The following is a 21,604-nucleotide window of genomic DNA, read 5'->3' as shown; positions in this document are numbered from 1 at the left end:
ATGGATTAGTCTTTTGAAAATGGTACTCAGACAACTGTGGGCCTATATAGTATTGCCCTGCGCAGATTCATTTAGACTCTCTATGAAAAAAATGATGGTGGTATAACTCACAACAAGCACAAGGCAACTCAGGTATCGGATGAAGCAGAGCAAAATACGGTGAGTAGGGTGGCGCTAAGAAGGTGTGCAAGTGGCCGGCATAACAGGTAGGCTCCATTGAATGCTGTATAAGGCTGGAGTCACACTAGAGAAGAATGCGATGCAATTTTTTTTAGCATAGTACTAGGACCAATGTTAATCTATGGGGCAGCTCTGATCATCCGTTTTTTTCTTGGCTGTATTTATACGTGCGTACGAAATTGCAGCATGCTGTGATTTGCACTATATATCATTTTATATCTTATGTTACCTTTGTACTGTAAGGTGACATTAAGCCCAATAGTAATAAAGAGGTGTCAATAAGACACCTATCCATTACTAATCCTAAAGTTTTTAAAGGGTTATATAAACACACACACATACACACACACACATGCAGAATAAAGAATTTTAATGCCTGTCCCTCTGGTGCAGAAAATTGTGCCAGAACCCACACAAGTTATTTCTATGAATACATTATTTTACTAAATACATACAGGTCCCAAATTTTACATACACATACTACTAACAGTGTTAGGCTAGTTTCACACTAGCATTTTTCCGGGCTGCGGAGGGATGTGGAGTTCCTCCGGGAAGCCCCGCCCACTGCCGCACCTCTTCGTTCAGCTCCGCCTAAGGCTGCATGCGGCGTGCACACCCTATCTTTAACATGCAGGCCATGCTGCTGTATGCAGATGCCGCCGCATGCGTTGTTTTGACGGTGTGGCAACTGCATGAAAATGCAACATGTTGTGCTCGGCATAGGTGGTCGCACCGTCAAAACAATGCATGCATCGGCATCCGCATACAGCGGCATGGCCTGCATACCCAGGCGGAGCTGAACGAAGATTCGCGACAGTGGGCGGGGCTTCACGGAGGAATTCCGCATCCCTCTGCAGCCCGGTTAAACGCTAGTGTGAAACTAGCCGTAGTCACTGACATATGTAAATCTAACAGTTCTACAATTTATTTCACAGAAGCCGACAAATTAATTACTGGCTTTTCTGCTATCTATCTCTCTGTGAAATATAAAGATACTGTATATATTCATATGTGTGTCACTGATATATATATATATATATATATATACTGTATATATACAGTGTATATATATATATATATATATACACACACACAGTGTTATTTTATTATTTTACATTTTTGTGGAAATTCGAAAACTAAAAAATGGGGCGTGCAATATTATTCGGCCCCTTTACTATCAGAGCAGCAAACTCACTCCAGAAGTTCATTGTGGATCTCTGAATGATCCATTGTTGTCCTAAATGCCTAATTATGATAAATATAATCCACCTGTGTGTAATCAAGTCTCCATATAAATGCACCTGCTCTGGGAGGGGCTGGTGAGGACCCAGCGGTCATGGTGCACATTGGCACAAATGACAGTTAGAGGTAGGTGGAAGGTCCTTAAAAACGATTTCAGGGAATTAGGCTTCAAGCTGAAAGCAAGGACCTCCAACGTAGTATTCTCCGAAATACTGCCTGTACAACGTGCCACGCCAGAGAGGCAACGGGAGTTTAGGGAGGTTAATAAGTGGCTCAAGAATTGGTGTAGGAAGGAGGGGTTTGGGTTCCTGCAGAACTGGGCCGACTTCTCAGTTGGCTACAGGCTCTACATTAGGGACGTGCTGCACCTCAATAGGGAACGTGCAGCTGTATTGGGGGAGAAAATGGCTAGAAGGTTGGAGGAGTGTTTAAACTAGGGATTGGGGGGAGGGTATTCATTTTATAGGAGGGGAAGATAGTGCAGATAGAGACCTGGACACAAATAAGGAAGTTGGGGGTGGTGATGGCATGGGGGGTGGGGTTAGAACAATTAATAATTTAAGAAAGAATAGAGGTGCAGAGAGATACATAAAATGTATGTATACTAATGCCAGAAACCTCACCAACAAAATGGACGAATTATAATTAATGTTGTTGGAGCATAATTATGACATGGTGGGGATATCTGAGACATGGCTGGATGAGAGCCATGACTGGGCTGTTAACTTGCAGGGTTATAGTCTGTTCAGAAATGACCGAATGGATAAGTGAGGGGGAGGTGTGTGTCTATATGTAAAATCATCCTTAAAACCCATCCTGCGTGAAAATAGAGGTGAATCTAATGAAAATGTAGAATCCCTGTGGGTGTAGATAAGGGGAAGGGGAAAAATAATAAATTACTGATAGGGGTTTGTTATAAGTCTCCAAAAATAGTGAAAGCAACGGAGAATATCCTCATAAAGCACATAGATGAAGCTGCGACTCAAGGAGAAGTCATTATTATGGGGGACTTCAACTACCCTGAAATATATTGGGGAACAGAAACCTGCAGTTCCAGCAAAGGTAATCAGTTTTTGACAACTATGTGAGACAATTACAGTACCTTTCACAACTGGTTCAGGACCCAACAAGAAGGGGGCACTGCTAGACCTAATATTAACCAACAGGCCAGACTGCATAGCAAATATAAGGATTGTGAGTCACTTGGGGAATAGTGATTACAAAATAATAAGTTTTCACATATCCTTTAATAAGATGTGTAGTAGAGGGGTTACAAAGTCACTAAACTTCAGGAGGGCAAATTTCCAACGGATGAGAAATGATCTTAGTGCAATTAACTGGGACGATATCCTGAGACACAAAAATACACAAAGAAAATGAGAGACGTTTATTAGCATCATGAATAGGACCTGTGCACAGTATATACCGTATGGGAATAAACATACTAGAAATAGGAGGAAACCAATATGGCTAAATAGAGCTGTAAGGGGCGCAATAAGTGACAAAAGGAAAGCATTTAGAGAATTAAAGGAAGTAGGTAGTGAGGAGGCATTAAAGAAATATAGAAAATTAAATAAATCCTGTAAAAAGGAAATCAAGGCTGCAAAGATTGAGAAAGAGAGACTCATTGCCAGAGAGAGTAAAAATAATCCCAAAATATTCTTTAACTACGTAAATAGTAAGAAACTAAAAAATGATAGTGTTGGCCCCTTTAAAAATAGTCTGGGTGAAATGGTGGATGAGGATGAGGAAAAAGCCAAGAAGAAGAAGAAAATTCCATGGCAGACAGTGATCAGTGATAACAAAAATTCCCCATTAAGTGTCACCTGCTTAACCCAGCAGGAAGTACAGCGGCATCTAAAAATCACTAAAACTGACAAATCTCCGGGCCCGGATGGGATATACCCCAAGTACTGCAAGAATTAAGTACAGTCATAGATAGACCATTATTTTTCATCTTTAAAGACTCCATAATAACAGGGTCTGTACCACAGGACTGGCGTATAGCAAATGTGGTGCCAATATTCAAAAAAGGGACAAAAACTGAACTCGGAAATTATAGGCCAGTAAGCTTAACCTCTACTGTGGGTAAAATCCTGGAGGGCATTCTAAGGGATGCTATACTGAAGTATCTGAAGAGGAATAACCTCATGACCCAATACCAACGTGGGTTTACTAGGGACTAGTGTTGAGCATTCCGATACTACAAATATCGGGTATCGGCCGATATTCACGGTTTCGGAATTCCGATAGTGAGTTCCGATACTTTCTCAATATCGGATACAGGAATCGGAAGTTCCCAAAATTCAATGAGCCAATTTGATTTAGTTCAGCCAATGAGGAATCCTAAGAAGTGTGGGCACATCCTGGTATGCATGTTAGTCATGTAACTACTGGCATGGCTGTGATTGGCTGCTGAAATGATGTCATGATGCACTATAAAAGTCGCCGCCGCCATTTTGGGTTCACTCTGCTGTGAATTCAGTTAGGGACAGGACGCTGTGTTGTGACTGAGGGCTAGTTTTGAGATAGCGATTTGCTTCATTGTGCTTTACCCAGGCTAATTTAGCAACCTCTGTGTGAGAACCTTGTTTTTGCCTTGCAGCGCTGTTCACGGCTGTCTGCAAGATCTCTGTGTGAGTGCAGCTCACTCTGTAGTCTGTTCTGCAGCCACAGCCGGTTGTAGACAGCTCAGCGTGCGTCACTGCCTCATACTGTTCCATTGTCCTTTTTTCAATTAGTGCTGCCTGCTGCACATTTTTACAGATTTATCCTATTAGTGGGTTTCCATCCGTATCCTGCTAGATTGTGGAAAAACACTATATAGGAGTACATAGAGGAGCTTTTTTTGGCCTTGCAGCGCTGTTCACGGCTGTCTGCAAGGTCTCTGTGTGAGTGCAGCTCACTCTGTAACTTGTTCTGCAGCCACAGCTGGTTGTAGTCAGCTCAGCGTGCGTCACTGCCTCATACTGTTCCATTGTCCTTTTTTCAATTAGTGCTGCCTGCCGCACATTTTTCCAGATCTTTTCTATTAGTGGGTTTCCATCCGTATCCTGCTAGATTGTGGAAAAACACTATATAGGAGTACATAGAGGAGCTATTTTTGGCCTTGAAACACCATTCACGGCTGTCTGCAAGGTCTCTGTGTGAGTTCAGCTCATGCTGTAGTCTGTTCTGGGCAAAAAACAAAAATTTAATAAAGTTTACCAAACACTCCACTTTACAGTTGTGTAGGCCACATTAGCTCATATTAAAGTCTAGTCCACACTTTAGAAAATTAGTGTTTCTTATACCTGTTAGCAGCTGTTCAGGAATAAGCACACTTACCCCTTAGTACTTTTCTGCCTATCTTTGTTAGTCGACCAAGATGAAGAAGGCAGGGCGTAAGGCACGTGGTCGTGGGCGTGGAGTCTGCAGGGAGAGGAAGTGGGGATTCTATGCCTGCTGTGGGCACCGGTGACTCATCATCCCCCAGTTTTAGCAGGGAACAGTCCTTCATGTGCAGCTTTGTAGGAGCTCACTGTACCCCACTGCTGCGGCACGAACAAATTGAAGCCGTTGTTGGATGGACGGCAGCTAACACATCGACTTCAATTAGTGCCACATCCTCTCAGGCACAGAGCACTGAAGAGCACCCATCTGTCTCTTCACCACCTGCCAAATTGCCCAGGCAGTCAGAGAGCCCAGGACAGGAGCCATCTCTACTTCTGTTCTCTGAATCTCTTGGCTTGGAAAGAGGGGGACAGCCAAGCAGCATTCGAGAAACTGAAGAAGAGGCAGTATGCAGTGATGCGCAACTGCTTTGTCTCTCTGAATCTGAAGAGGCGGGTTGGCCAGTGCCTACAGTCAGCAAACTTCAGTACACATCTGATGATGAGACTCAGGTTCCGCTTTCTGGAGCATACTTTGCTGCCAAGACTACCCAGGAGAAGCAATTGTTGGGAGAGGGAAGTGTAGATGATGAGGTCCTTGGCCCATCCTGTCGTGAGGTACAGGAAGGTGGTGGGAGCAGCTCTGAGGAAGAAATTCCCCGAACGGCCCAAAAAGGAGGGAGAGGGAGGGGAAGACTGCGTTGCCTGAAGTCTCCACTTCGGCACCCATTAGGAGCCTCTTCCAAAACCCAAAACGGGTGCTCCCAAGACTTGCAGTGCCCAATCCTTTTTTGACACAGCTGCAGATGACATTTGCTTTGTCAAATGCAAGCTGTGTAATCAGAAAGTCAAAAGAGGGAAAAGTGTCAGCAACCTCAATACCACAAATATGTGGAAACATGTGCGGACCAAGCACATAGTGGCGTTACAAGAACACATTGAAGACCTAGGCCAGCCTACAGCGGCACCTACCACTTCTTCGGCTCATGTTGTAGCTTCTTCCTCCAGCTCACACAGCTGGTTCAGCTTCCTCACAGGATTGCCATGGAAGAACCTCTGGCACTTTTGTACAGAGACCCAGTGTAATTCCACCCACAGCACCACATTCCCTGTCATCCTCACACTCCCAGCCCAGTCTACAGCCATCAGTAGCACAGGCATGGGAGAAAAGGCGACCATTCTCGGCAAACCACCCCCGAGCACAGGCTCTGAATGCTGGCATTGCAAAACTACTGTCCCTTGAAATGCTCTCATTCAGGCTGGTGGAGACTGACACCTTCCGTATCTTGATGGCATTGGCAGTCCCACAATACAATGTGCCCAGCCGCTTTTATTTCAGCAGGCAAACCGTCCCTGCCCTGCAAAAGCATGTGGAGGGAAACAATAAGCATACGCTAATAAACGCCATCAGTAGCAAGGTCCACCTCACCACTGATGCGTGGACCAGTCACCATGGACTGAGACGATACCTTTCCCTCACTGCCTATTGGGTAAATGCTGTGGATCCGTGTACAGATCTTGAGAGTGGCGCAGTACGTGTTCTGCCAACTCCAAGGATTGCAGGAATCTAGTCTGTACACATTGACTTCTAATCATACTCCAGTTCCTCTGAATCAGCGCTGCAGGAGCCGTCACAGTCCACCTCCACATGGACCCGTGAACGCTTACCTGTTATGACCAATATGAGCATAGCCATGGCCAAACGTCAACAGGCCGTATTGAAATTAATTTCTTTGGGGAATCGAAGCCACACAACGCAGGAGCTCTGGAATGTCATCAAGCAGGAGAGCGATGTGTGGTTTGGGCCAGCGAATCTCTAGCTAGGCATGGTAGTGTGTGACAATGGCTGAAATCTGGTGGCAGCTCTTGGTCTAGGCAACCTCATTCACATCCCATGTCTGGCACATGTGCTCAACTTGGTCGTGCAGAGTTTTTTGAGGGACTATCCGGATCTTGATGTACTACTGCACAAGGTCCGCCTAGAGTGCGCTCACTTGTGACATTCCAGCATGGCAAGATTGCGCATTGCAGCTCTGCAGTGCCGATTCCGCCTTCCGGGAACACCACATCATAAGTGACCTACCCACCAGGTGGATTTCAACGTTACATATGTTGGAGCGGTTGTGTGAGCAGCAGCCAGCAGTAATGGAGTACCAGCTGCATCAGGCGCAAAGAAGTCGCACTGCGTGCCGTTCAGACTTCACAACCACTGAGTGGGCTACCATGAAGGACATCTGCCAGGTTTTGCATGCCTTCGATGATTCCAAACAGATGGCAAGTGCATATGATGCACTAGTGAGCATGACTATCCCCCTTATCTGCCTGCTTGAAAAAACACTGCAAGCGCTAAGGAGGAGGTTGTGGAAGAGGTGGAGGATGAGAAATCACAAATGCCATCTGCTTCTGGACAGTCTACGCAACATGGTTCCTCACAAAGGCCTAGGCAGGGGGACACCTTGTGTGGAGGATGAGGAGGAGTCAATTGAGGAGGAAGACATCTGTCCAGAGGAGGGAGCTACATAATGCTTCAGTAGTCAGTATGTCGAGCGAGGGTGGGGTGATGCAGAGCAAGCAGAGATCACGCCTCAAGCAGGGGACAGCCTTTCTTGGCCAGTTGGCAGTCTGCAGCACATGGTTGATTTCATGCTGCAGTGCCTGAGAAACGACCACCACATCGCCCACATTCTCAACACGGCTGATTATTGAGTGTACACCCTCCTAGATCCTCGCTACCAGGCCTCATAAGACCATTGAACCTGGAGCGTCAAATGCGAGAGTACCGAGACACACTGGTGCATTCCATCATGTTCTCCATTCCAACTGAGAGCAGTGCTGCTAGTGCTGCTAGTGCTTTACAAAGCAGCTCAGTGCGTCGAGGCAGTGGAGGAAGCTCTGCACACAGAGGGAGCAGAAGCAGTGCCTCAGCACAAGGCAAGACTAGTATGGCCCAACTTTGGCAAAAGTTTTGTGTGCCCACCACAAATGTCTACACCATCAGACGGCTCCAGTCAGCAGGAGGCAACGTTTCCGTCAGATGGTGACAGACTACATGTCTTGCCCTCTCACTGTACTCCCAGATGGCTCTTCCCCTTTCAAGTTTTGGGTCTCTAAGCTGGATACATGGCCAGAGCTTAGCCAGTATGCATTGGAGGTGCTGGCTTGCCCTGCTGCAAGTGTATTATTTGAACGCGTCTTTAGTGCCGCAGGTGGTGTACTAACAGACCGTCGCATGTAACTATCCTCCGATAATGTTGCCCGGCTTACTTTTCTAAAAATGAACAAGTCCTGCATCTTGCAGGAATGTTCCACTCTTCTTCCAGATTAAATAATTGGTTGGCAACAGTATCCAGATCTCCTGTTGTGTTCATGTTTCTACCACCTGAACTGTAATCCCTGGGCTCCAACACCGCCAGTTGCTGCTCAGAAGTGCCATCTGCACAGTCAACACATGACCCAGTGTTATTGGGTTCCAATAACGTCAGCTGATCCCCTGCTGTTTGTCCGGCAATGTCTCCTGCTCCCTCCACACTCACACTACTTCAGATATTAAACTTGTTCCAATTAGGCCTCTGCCTAAACTCTGCTTCTCCTGGATTCCCTCGGCTCCAACACCGCCAGTTGCTGCTCGGAAGTGCCGTCTGCACAGTCAACAGTTGCTCCTCTGTTATTGGAGTTCAGTAAAGCCAGCTGCGCCCCTGCTTTGTGTGCGGCAATTTATCCACTCTGTTTCTAGCATTGACCCTGGGCTCCAACACCGCCAGTTGCTGCTTGGAAGTGCCGTCTGCACAGTCAACAGTTGCTCCTCTGTTATTGGGGTTCAGTAAAGCCAGCTGCTCCCCTGCTTTGTGTGTAGCAATTTCTCCACTCTGTTTCTAGCATTGACCCTGGGCTCCAACACCGCCAGTTGCTGCTACGAAGTGCTGTCTGCACAGTCAACAGTTGCTTCTCTGTTATTGGGGTTCAGTAACGCTAGCTGCTCCCCTGCTGTGTGTGCAGCAATGTCTTCTGCTCCCTCCACACTAAGACCACAACAGATATTAAACTTGCTCCAATTAGGCCTCGGCCTACACTCAGTTTCTAGCATTGACCCTGGGCTCCAGCACCGACAGTTGCTGCTCGGAAGTGCTGTCTGCACAGTCAACACTTGCTGCCGTGTTATTGGGGTTCAGTAATGTCAGCTGATCCCCTGATGTGTATCCGGCAATTTCTCCTGCTCCCTCCACACTCACACTTCTACAGATATTAAAGGGAACCTGTCCCCTCCTGGCGTTTGTAACTGAAAGAGCCATCTTGTGCAGCACTAATGCTGCATTTAGACAAGTTGGTCTTTTAGTTATGCTCCTTGCAGATGCTGAACTAAACACTTATAAAATGTGTCCTCACATATCGTGAAAGTCCCAGAGGCGGGACTTTCCTTCCTTCCTAATTAGACGCGGAACAGCTGTCAATTGTACCCCCTTGGCACCGTGCGCCGCCTCCTGAGTGTTGTTTGAATCTGTCCCTGAGCCTGCGCTGTTAAGTTATCCCTTGGCTATGCGCAGTTAGTGCTGCCCGTCTTCTCACATCATTTGATGTCAGGCTGACTGCGCCAGTGCGGCTGCACTGCCTGAGATCCCGTCCCTCCGCCTTCTTCAGACTGTGCGGCGTCAGCTGATCCCTAATCGCCAAGGAATGCGCTTAGGGATCAGCTGACGCTGCACAGTCTGAAGAAGGCGGGATGAGATGAGTGAGAGGCGAAGATAGGCACTGCGCATGCCCATGAATCCCAACCCCACAGTGTGAATAAATCAGAAGACACTGCAAGGCGGGATTTCGGGCAGTCAGCCTGACAACAAATGATGTCAGAAGACGGGCAGCGCTAACTGCGCATGCCTAAGGGATAACATAACAGCACAGGCTCCGGGACAGATTCAAACAACGCTGAGGAGGCACCGCCCGGCGCCAAGGGGGTATGAATGACGGCTGTGCTGCGTCTCATTAAGATGGAAAGTCCCGCCTCCGGTACAGTTTCATGGTATGAGGGGGCAAATTTTATAAGTGTTTACTTCAGCATGTGCAAGAGCATAACTAAAAGAGCCACCTTTTCCTTGTGCAGCAACAAGATGGCTCTTTTAGTTACAAACGCCTGGGGGGTTACAGGTTCCCTTTCAACTTGCTCCAATTAGGCCTCAGCTTAGACTCTGTTTCTCCTGTAATCCTTGGGCTCCAACACTGTCAGTTGCTGCTCGGAAGTGTCGTCTGCACAGTCAACACATGCACCAGTGTTTTGAGGTTCAGTAACGTCAGCTGATCCCCAGCTGTGTATGCAGCAATTTCTCCTGCTCCCTCCACATTGACACCACTACAGATTTTAAACTTGCTCCAATTAGGCCTCAGCCTACACTCTGTTTCTCCTGTAATCCCTAGGCTCCAATACCTCCAGTTGCTGCTCAGAAGTGTCTTTGGCATGGGTACTCCCTCCTGCCCAGCCTGGTTCCAGCACGCCAGCTGTTTCCGGGTAGTGTCAAGGTTACTTTGCCTCCAATACGTTGTCCTGTCGGGTTGCGGTCGGGTTAGCCAACTCTGTGGTGCCTGCAGTTTAGGTGCTTCCTATGTGGGCTGCGGAAACTGGCAATCAAGGCTGGTTCTGTCGTGCCAATAGGACAAGCTCCCCCTGCAGGACTGTGGGTTTTCGGTAACTACGGCCGGATCGCGGCCTAGCAATTTTTTTTTCATGTGGACCTTCTGCTACATATCTGAGTTCCAGCACCATTATCTGGTTCTTTGGAAGACAATCTTGAATGGGTCCCCCTGGTTCCAGTCCAATCAGCTGTTTCTAGGCAGAGCGTTTGGCTTATGTGCCTACTTCTTGGTATCCGAGTTCCACCAACATCTGGTGGTCCTTGGCAGTGCTTTCTGGCACGGGTACCTCCTGCTTAGTAACTGGGTTCCAGTTCCGTCACCTGGTCCTCAGTAGTTCCATTGGCTCTTGTACCTTCGGCTACCCATCCAGGTTCCAGTACTGTCAGCTGGTTCTCGGCAGTGTCTTTTGCTCTTGTACCTTCTGCTACACATCCTGGTTCCAGTACCGTCCGCTGTTTCCAGGCATTATGTGTGTTATGATCAGGTGACCTTGGAGCAGCATGAAAACTTTCACTGGAGTAGGTGGCAACTATACTGACCGCAAACCCTGATCTTAACACCACAACTAGAAGTAGCCGTGGGGTGTGCCTAACAAAACCTAGACACCTCGACACAGCCGGAGGACTAAATACCCCTATAGATGGAAATAGGAATTCTACCTTGCCTCAGAGCAGAACCCCAAAGGATAGGCAGCCCCCCACAAATATTGACTGCGAGTAGTAGAGGAAAAGACACACGCAGGCAGGAAACACAATTTAGCAAATGAGGCCACACTAGCTAAACAGGAATGGATAGGACAGGATACTAAGCGGTCAGTATTAAAAATCCTTCAAAAAATATCCACAGCAGAAAATACAAAAACTCCACCATCTAACTAAAGATCTGGAGCGTATATCTGCAACTCCAGAGAATCCAACAAGAGTGAGAAAACACTGACACAGTCTAAGCTGGACAAGAGAAAAACAAATGAATAGCACAGAATATAAGCACACTGCATGTGTGCCACAGAAAAAGAAACAGACACTTATCTTTGCTGAATTGGCAGCTAAGCAGGAGAAGCCAGAAAGTGATCCAACACTTCGCAAGAAACATTGACAACTGGCAAGGACTAAAGAACCCTGCACACCTAAATATCCCAGTCAGAACTGCAATCAGCAGATACACCTGGCTAGGACTGTGACTCAGAGACAACTGCATTCCCACCTACAACCACTGGAGGGAACCCAAAAGCAGAATTCACAACAGTACCCCCCCTTGAGGAGGGGTCACCGAACCCTCACCAGGGCCCCCTGGACGATCAGGATGAGCCAGATGAAAGGCACGGACCAAATCAGTAGCATGGACATCAGAGGCAAAAACTCAAGAATCCTCCTGGCCATAACCCTTCCATTTGAAAAACGAGAATCCAAAATCTTTTCAACCACATACTCCAACTCTCCATCAACCAACACAGGGGCCGGAGGATCAACAGAGGGAACAACGGGCACCACATATTTCCGCATTAAAGATCTATGGAAGAAATTATGGATAGCAAAGAGGCCGGAAAGCGCCAAACGAAAAGACACCGGATTAATAATCTCAGAAATCTTATAAGGACCAATAAACCAAGGCTTAAACTTAGGGGAAGAAACCTTCATAGGAACATGACGGGAAGACAACCAGACCGGATCCCCAACCTGAAGCCGGGAACCAACACACCGACGACGGTTAGCAAAACGTTGAGCCTCCTCCTGAGACAACACCAAATTGTCCACCACATGAGCCCAAATCTGCTGCAACCTGTCAACCACAGAATCCACACCAGGACAGTCAGAAGGCTCAACCTGCCCAGAAGAAAAACGAGGATGAAAACCAAAATTACAAAAGAAAGGCGAAACCAAAGTAGCCGAACTAGCCCAATTATTAAGGGCAAACTCGGCCAGTGGCAAGAAGGCCACCCAATCATCCTGATCAGCAGACACAAAGCATCTCAAATAAGTCTCCAAAGTCTGATTAGTTCGCTCGGTCTGGCCATTTGTCTGAGGATGAAATGCAGAAGAAAAAGACAAATCAATGCCCAGCCTAGCACAAAAGGCCCGCCGAAACCTAGAAACAAACTGGGAACCTCTGTCGGACACAATATTCTCCGGAATACCATGCAAACGAACCACATGCTGAAAAAACAACAGAACCAAATCTGAAAAGGAAGGCAATTTAGGCAAAGGCACCAAATGAACCATCTTAGAGAACCGGTCACAAACAACCCAGATAACAAAAAATCTTCTGGGAGACCGGAAGATCAGAAATAAAATCCATCAAAATATGCGTCCAGGGCCTCTCAGGGACTGGCAATGGGAAAAGCATCCCACTAGCAAGGGAACAACAAGGCTTGACCCGCGCACAAGTCCCACAGGACTGCACAAAAAAACGCACATCACGCAACAAAGAAGGCCACCTAAAGGACCTACCAACCAAGTCTCTGGTACCAAAAATGCCAGGATGACCAGCCAACACGGAACAGTGAACCTCAGAAATCACTCTACTAGTCCATCTGTCAGGAACAAACAGTTTCCCCACAGGACAGCGGTCAGGTTTGTCAGCCTGAAATTCCTGAAGAACCGGTCGTAAATCAGGGGAAATGGCAGAAAGGACCACCCCCTCTTTCAGCATACCGACCGGCTCTAAGACCTCAGGAGAATCAGGCAAAAAACTCCTAGAGAGGGCATCAGCCTTAATATTCTTAGAACCCGGAAGGTACGAGACCACAAAATCAAAACGGGAAAAAAACAAGGACCATCGAGCCTGTCTAGGATTCAGCCGTTTGGCAGACTCGAGGTAAATCAGATTCTTACGATCGGTCAAGACCACAATACGGTGCTTAGCTCCCTCAAGCCAATGTCGCCACTCCTCAAACGCCCACTTCATAGCCAACAACTCCCGATTGCCGACATTATAATTGGGTTCAGCAGGCGAAAACTTACGAGAAAAGAAGGCACACGGTTTCATTAAGGAACCAACAGGATCCCTCTGAGACAAAACGGCCCCTGCCCCAATCTCAGAAGCAAGGTTAGCGTGCACTCGGTCAGGAATGCGAGGTGCTGGTGTAATGGATCCAATGACCCCAAGTACTAGTAAGTATAATTTCACCGCACACTCTAATGAGAACGTGTTAGTTGCTTAAACATTTATTTGCAGTCAAACTTATATAGGGGAGCAAAACAGAGACACAAAGTCTGGAAGCAATAAGTACAGACGTTTCGGCTCCACCAGAGCCTTACTCATTGTATCGCTGTAAAATAAAAAACGTAAATCAAAAAACAATACATGAAAATATAAACTGAAAATACATGGTGAAAATCTCAAGTGGTCCTTCAATCCAAAAGAACAAAGCATCGTGAAGAAAACAAATATGTACATAATATACAATATTAGTCTACATGTACTTCTATCCCTAAGAGTATATACATTAGAGAACACATATTACCTTTTCCATAGAAATATGCAGCGTATAGGGTAGAGATCCCACAGTGCCCAGATAATTTGTGTATCCAATAGGTTTCTCTCATTTTAAGCAGTCTTACATGACTACCACCCCTTCTGGGGCGGGGGACATGTTCTATGACCTGAAAACAAAGTTGCGCTACGGAGTGTCAGGAGTTAAAGAAATGTTCCGGTAGAGGGAGCCAATTCTTTTTGCAACGGATGGTAGATTTATAGCTTGCAATACGATCTCTTACGTGTTGGGTGGTCTCCCCCACATAGAGGAGACCACATGGGCACTTGACCAGGTATACCACAAAGTTTGAGTTACACGTATGGAAGCCTTTGATGGGGAAAGATTTGCCTGTCCTGGGATGGGTTATATTGTCTGACTTAATGACGTTAGAGCAAGCCACACAATTTAAACAGGGGAATGTACCCTGACGACGGGTAGCCAATACCTGCTGTGTAGTGGTAGGTCTGGAGCTCCCCACATCCGCTCTTACCAACTTGTCCCAGATGTTAGAGGTCCGTTTGGTGCAAATTAATGTTGGTGCTTTACAGGAATCAATGCTGGGATATGCTCTAGACAGTAATGGCCAATGCCTCTTGATAATGGAGTAAACCTTTGGCATTGAGGGATGAAACGTATGTACAAAAGGAACACGTTCCCTCGAGTACATAGGTGGTGGAGGGGATGGAGGGGCTAGGATCCGTGCTTTTTCATTGTCAAGTAGTCTGGATGGGTAATGTCTCAGCTTGAATTTTTGAGCCACAGTATCCAGTCTTTCCTTACGGACTTCCGGATTGGATACGATGCGTGATACCCTATTAAATTGAGAGCGCGGCAGACTGTCTCTAGTGGTCCTAGGATGGCAGCTTGAATAGTACAAAAGGCTGTTACTGTCGGTGGGTTTGCAATATAGGTCTGTTGAAAGATCACCTTTGGTATCCTTTATTACCAGTGTATCTAGAAACGGTACTGATTCCGTGCTATGGTGTAATGTGAACTGTAGCTCCGGATAAATGGAATTGAGCTGTGAAACAAAGTCAAACATAGAATTGGATGTACCTGTCCAAATGAAGAAGATATCATCGATATAACGATGGTATCCCAAAGCAAATCGTGAGAATAGATCATTGGGAAATACATGTTTGATTTCAAAGAGATTCACGTACGCATTTGCGTAGGCCGGCGCTACGTTCGCGCCCATTGCAGTCCCGCATTTTTGAACATAGAAGGTGTGGCACCCCTAGGGGTATTTGCCACAAAAATAGTTACTGACAGTAAATGCAAATACTAAAATAGCAAGACTGCACTACCACCTCCGGCCAGAAGGGGGAGCTCCAGAGACTCCCCTTGATCCATTCTGGTCTGAGAGAAGAACTGGCAGTTGGGCTAAGGAGCTGAAAGTGAGAGGTCATACAGTTGAATCTCTAACAGCCCTGTGACTGTTACCAGGCCTAAATCACCGGCCTGAGGAGAAGAGGGATAGAGAAAAAGGACATTGTGAGAACCGGGTAGCATTAATCACTACCCAGAACAGGCGCAAAGACGGATACCGGATCCGTGGCTGTATTCATTACATATAATACAGCAACCGGAAAAACGTGAGGTGATATCAGCTTCACTAGGGTCGGACGCAGCAACAGACACAGAGTTCAGCGGTACTCCTGGAGGGGGTAAGCCGATAAAAGGACTCAGGTTGCCCGTCGAACCAGGACCCGGAGGGGACAGATTGGGCCGGCAGCCAGTTCACATACAGCAGCAGGGCCACACAGATATTGCGTACAATAAGAGGCGAAGACCCCGGCAGGGTCAAAGTAACTCAGAGTTCCCATACAGACTCCGGTGACAGGACTGGTTGTAAATCCTTTTTTGTTAAAGTAAACTGGTTAAACGTTTCAGTGCCTCAGTCTTTCATTTGGACAATAGCCATCTATCCAGGATTGGGATCATCACCGCTGGGAGAACCTGCTGCTGATCAAGTAAGTGCCTGTTCCCTCACGATACCCTTTACACTGTGCATTGCCTGAGGCCACAGCACCGGGTCAAGCCACCCGTGACACCCCCCTCAAGAGACAGACCCCATTGGTCCGGTGCTGGGTACCCCGGTCTCTTGGGCGTCACAATTGGCGTCACGAACAGGATCTAGCCAGCCCGTATACCGGGTATTGTGTGCCGTGATTGGAGCCCAAAACTGTGAAAACTTGGATGAAAAATCTTGAAAATTGACTTTATTAACGAAAAATCCATTCTCCATTGAAAACTATTGAAAGTGACTTTTCCCCATTGGTTATAATGGAGTAAAGATGGCCGCCATCCCCTGAGGTAATCACTTCATAACCGTTAGGCACGAGACTGTTAATTGAGCTACGCCATCACCTGAGCCCCAGTCTAACTGAAAAACTTCAGAATCCGCCATTACAGAGCGCGGTGGGTGGGAGCAGCAGGGGGCGTGTCATTGTGGGCGGCACCAAGCTGAGCGCTCTGACATCAGAGCAAGGGGAAAATCGATCCTGCTGCACAGCGGAACGAATCTACACTATCCCGACGGAAGCGGAGGACCGGAAGGGTCCGGATTAACTAAGGGGGCACAGTATGTCGCAGCACGGAGACGCCGCAGCACCCGGCGACGCTAATGCAGCTGAAAGACAGAGTGTCGATAGAGAGTCTGGTAGCGCAGCGGTGCAAGGAGTGGCGCCAATCATGCCGGTGCTGATGCCATATACCCCGGGTGGCCCATGGCTTCCAATGTATGAAGGTGAGCCTAATACCCTTGACGATTTCAGAGAAAAGATGCTGGCCCATTTTGACATGTTCCCTATGGGTGAAGTTTAGCGTATTAGTCTCCTGATGATGCAGTTAAGTGGCCATGCTAAGCGAGAAGTCACAGCATGGGCAGCTGATCTAAAAGGCACTGTTGAACGCATATTTGCTGGATTAAAAGCTACATTTGAAACCACTGCCAGCAGCAAAGCTAAAGTACGATTCTTTAATTGCAAACAAAAAGTTAATGAGGGCGTGAGAGACTTTGCCTTAAACCTGCAGGAAGCCCTTAAATCACTTACACTGGCTGAACCCATTTTTAACACCGGAGCGAATAAACTGCTAAGAGATCAATTTATTGAGGGACTCTACACCCCTTCTCACCGGGGGCATGTGAGCATGCTTGTTTTTAAGAACCCTGAATTGACATTTGCCCAATTAAAGGAGAGCGTTATACGTCTCCAGCTGGCAGAGGCACCTCGGGATCAAGATCCTGCGCAACTCATGGCAGAGGCTCCTCAACAACATGGAGTACCAGTGACATCAGCTATGTCCGGGGCCATTGCTAAGCCCCTGGGGCCCAGTACTAATGAGGCTCTTCAACAAAAGCTTGACTCTTTAACTGATGTTGTTGCTTCAATGGCTAAAACCATGCAGGAGATGAGAGGACCCAAGATGGAGTTGTCAAACCGTAGAGAAGGTGTTCCATGGATGAGACCCCGGAGATACCCGACATGGAGAGGACAACCCCGCGACCGCTACCAACCGGATGGACAGCCCATTTGCCGCCGTTGCCAGCAGCCAGGCCACTTTGCACGAGATTGTGATTTAAACGGGAATCCCCTGGGAATGCGGGCCGCTTCGCAGGAATGAACTTTCAAGGCCCAACACCCTGGCACGACAGGTACATCGGAGGATGACCCATTATCCCTATCGTGCTGGACGGAATGCCCCTCAACGCTTTGCTGGACACAGGTTCCCAGATTTCATCTATACCGTATATCCTTTATAAGAGGTACTGGGCTGATGCAGATATTGATAAAGGGCCCTCTGATGTTGAACTAGATATATGGGCCAGTAATGGTAAGTTGGTACCGAAACTAGGATTCAGGGAGATGACCATAAAGATTGGTAAAGTAGAATTGAAGAAACAGGGTATAATTGTTGTTGATGTTGACCGGCGGAACTGAGAACCAACTGTATTGATAGGAATGAATGTGTTAGAGAACTGCTTTTCCGAAGTCATTTCTGTCTTACAGCAAATTGCTGAAACTGCCCAATCCTGCCAGCAGAGAGTTCTCCGGAGGGAAATAAAAGTATTGATGTTAAGGCAACAGGTAGAAGTTGCAGGTGGAGAAATCGGCAGTGTGAGGGTAAGTGATCCAACATCTATTGTAATCCCACCAAAAACAGAAATGCTGGTATGGTTTAGAGCAGCCATTGGTACTAAGGGACGAGATTATCAAGCCTTAATAGAACCAGTGTACACCGACAGCAGGCCCACTATACTCACAGCACGAGGGATAGTCGAGGTACACCGGGGACGAGTGCCGGTACGACTTTTGAACTGTGGAGAGGAAGAGGTCACTTTGCCAAGGTATGCTACAATGGCAAAGCTATATACTGTTGACAACAATGCCATCACAAGCATTGAGCCCTTAGAACCAACCTGTCAGGTGGAAGGCAATGGCTCAGATGGAGAAATGGAGGATTGGTGCCAACAGCTACACGTGGGCATAAATTCAACACCTACCCATCAAAAACAAGGGGTGTATAGGCTAGTGACGGAATATGAACAAGTCTTCAGTAAACACCCATTGGACTTCGGACGGATAGAAGGGGTAGAACACACAATCCCCACCAGTGACCATCCCCCAATAAAAGAAAGATATAGACCCATACCGCCCGCTCACTATCAATGTGCAAAAGATATGCTGAGGGAGATGAAACAGGCCGGGGTAATAAGAGACAGCTGTAGCCCCTGGGCGGCCCCTCTAGTGATTGTCAAAAAAAAGGACGGAACCATGAGAATGTGCGTAGACTACCGGAAGATTAATAACATCACCCATAAAGACGCCTACCCCTTGCCTAGGATAGAAGAGTCCTTAACTGCTTTGAAATCTGCTAATTATTTTTCCACCTTAGACTTAACAAGCGGGTATTGGCAAGTCCCTGTGGCTGAGCGAGATAAGGAAAAGACGGCATTCACCACACCAATGGGTCTATGTGAATTTAATCGCATGCCGTTCGGACTCTGCAACGCATCCGGTACCTTCCAGCGGCTGATGGAATGCTGCCTCGGACACAAGAACTTCGAGACCGTCCTCCTGTACCTAGATGATGTGATCGTCTACTCAAAGACTTACGAACAACACTTAATAGACCTGGCAGAAGTGTTCGAAGCCTTATCTAGGTATGGCATGAAAGTCAAGCCATCCAAATGTCACCTTCTCAAGCCAAAGGTACAGTACCTGGGACACATCGTGAGTTCGGAGGGAGTAGCACCAGATCCCGAGAAAATAAGCGCCATAAGGGATTGGCCAAGACCTACCAGCGCAAAAGAAGTGAGACAATTCCTGGGATTGGTGGGTTACTATCGCAGATTTATAAAAGGATTTACCAAGTTGGCAGCACCCTTGCAAGACACCTTGGTAGGGCAGACGAAGAAACCTTCAAACCGAAACCCTCCTTTTCAGTGGAATGACGAAAGGGAAGACTCCTTTGAACAACTAAAGAAGGCACTAACCGGAGAAGAGGTTCTGGCATACCCAGATTACCATCAACCTTTCATCCTCTACACCGATGCCAGTAATGTGGGACTAGGAGCGGTGCTGTCACAAAAGCAAGAAGGTCGGGAGAAAGTCATCGCCTTTGCAAGTAGAAAGCTCCGGCCTACTGAAAGAAATTCAGAAAATTACAGCTCCTTCAAATTGGAACTACTGGCAGTAGTTTGGGCTGTGACTGAACGTTTCAAACACTATCTGGCCGCTGCAGAATTTATTGTCTATACTGACAACAATCCGTTGACCCACCTGGACACAGCCAAATTAGGTGCGTTAGAACAGCGATGGATAGCCCGGTTATCTAATTACAACTTCAAGATCAAGTATCGAGCAGGTCGCAAGAATGGAAATGCCGATGCCCTATCCCGGATGCCACACTTGAGAGATGTAGAAGAAGAAATGGGGGAGCTTGAAGAAATTGAACTACCAGCCTTCCATCATCCCAAGGCAAAACATCATCAGTCAAGTACCTATCAGAAACAACAAGAGGTGAATTTAAATCCGTTAGCACACCATAGATGGGCTGACACCCAAGACAGCAATCCGGCTGTGAAGTTGGTGAAGGAACTGTTAACTGAGCAAAGTGCATATCCCGATGAGGATGCCCCAGAAGAGACGCATCAACTCTGGAAAGAGAGAGGCAAAATGTTCCTGTATCAAGGGAAGCTCTGTAGAAGGTACACCAATCCGAAAACACATGAATTGGTTTGGCAGATTATCGTGCCTAAACAAGATGTCAAGATGGTCCTCGAAGCTTACCATAATGGTGCTGGTCACTTCGGTTGGAAAAAGTTAGAAGTACTTCTAAGAGAAAGATTTTATTGGGTCGGGATGAGAAAATCAATCGAACAGTGGTGCAGAAATTGTGGCCCGTGCAACCTCAGAAGAAACGATCAAAGCATTGTCATGAAGGATCTGAAATACCATCCTGACCTGTTGCACATGAGACTCTCAATCATCGGAAAAAATCAAAATATCGTCCAATTATACAATCAAGAATTTATCAGGATAAGTCCGGAAGATATCATGCATGAAGGACTGAAAAACAGATGGAGCATTAGAGAGTCCGAATGGCATCACAAGGTATTCAAAATGGCCTTCAGGCATGTTAAACGCAGTTTTCCATTCATCACCCTGCTTAATACGAACAAGGTTATATGCCCCCCGAAGGTCAATCTTTGTAAACCAACTAGCTCCCTTAATCCTAGCAAACAAATCAGAAAGCAAAGGTAAAGGGTATTGAAACGTGACCGTGATCTTATTCAAGAGGCGATAATCAATACAGGGTCTCAAAGAACCATCTTTTTTAGCAACAAAAAAGAACCCCGCTCCCAACGGTGAAGAAGATGGTCGAATATGCCCTTTCTCCAAAGACTCCTTAATATAGCTCCGCATAGCGGGATGTTCAGGCACAGACAGGTTGAAAAGTTGACCCTTAGGAAACTTACAGCCTGGAATCAAGTCAATAGCACAATCGCAGTCCCTGTGCGGTGGAAGGAAACTGGACTTGGGCTCATCGAATACATCCTGAAAATCAGACAAAAACTCTGGAATTTCAGAAGAGGAAGAAGAGGAGATTGACATCAAAGGAACATCATTATGAACCCTGTTATGTTTGCTAATGACAGGTGTTATGAAGGCAATCCAGAAACACAGTGTGCTTAGCGATCAGAGCGCACACAGTGATCTGACAAATACCCAAAAATACAAGAACGAGCTCTGAGATGTGGAAACTCTGTAGACTGCACACCTGATCCTATCCTAAACACAACTAAAAGCGGCTGTGGATTGCGCCTAACAACTACCTAGGCAACTCGGCACAGCCTAAGAAACTAGCTAGCCTGAAGATAGAAAAATAGGCCTGACTTGCCCCAGAGAAATTCCCCAAAGGAAAAGGCAGGCCCCCACATATAATGACTGTGAGTAAGATGAAAAGACAAAACGTAGGGATGAAATAGATTCAGCAAAGTGGGGCCCGATATTCTAGGACAGAGCGAGGACAGTAAAGCGAACTTTGCAGTCTACAAAAAACCCTAAAGCAAAACCACGCAAAGGGGGCAAAAAAAACCCACCGTGCCGAACTAACGGCATGGCGGTACACCCTTTGCGTCTCAGAGCTTCCAGCAAAACAAAAGACAAGCTGGACAGAAAAAAAGCAACAAAAAAGCAAAAAGCAC

Source organism: Ranitomeya imitator, chromosome 9, assembly GCF_032444005.1.
Source record: "Ranitomeya imitator isolate aRanImi1 chromosome 9, aRanImi1.pri, whole genome shotgun sequence".
Taxonomy (NCBI): domain Eukaryota; kingdom Metazoa; phylum Chordata; class Amphibia; order Anura; family Dendrobatidae; genus Ranitomeya; species Ranitomeya imitator.
This window is presented reverse-complemented; position numbering follows the sequence as displayed.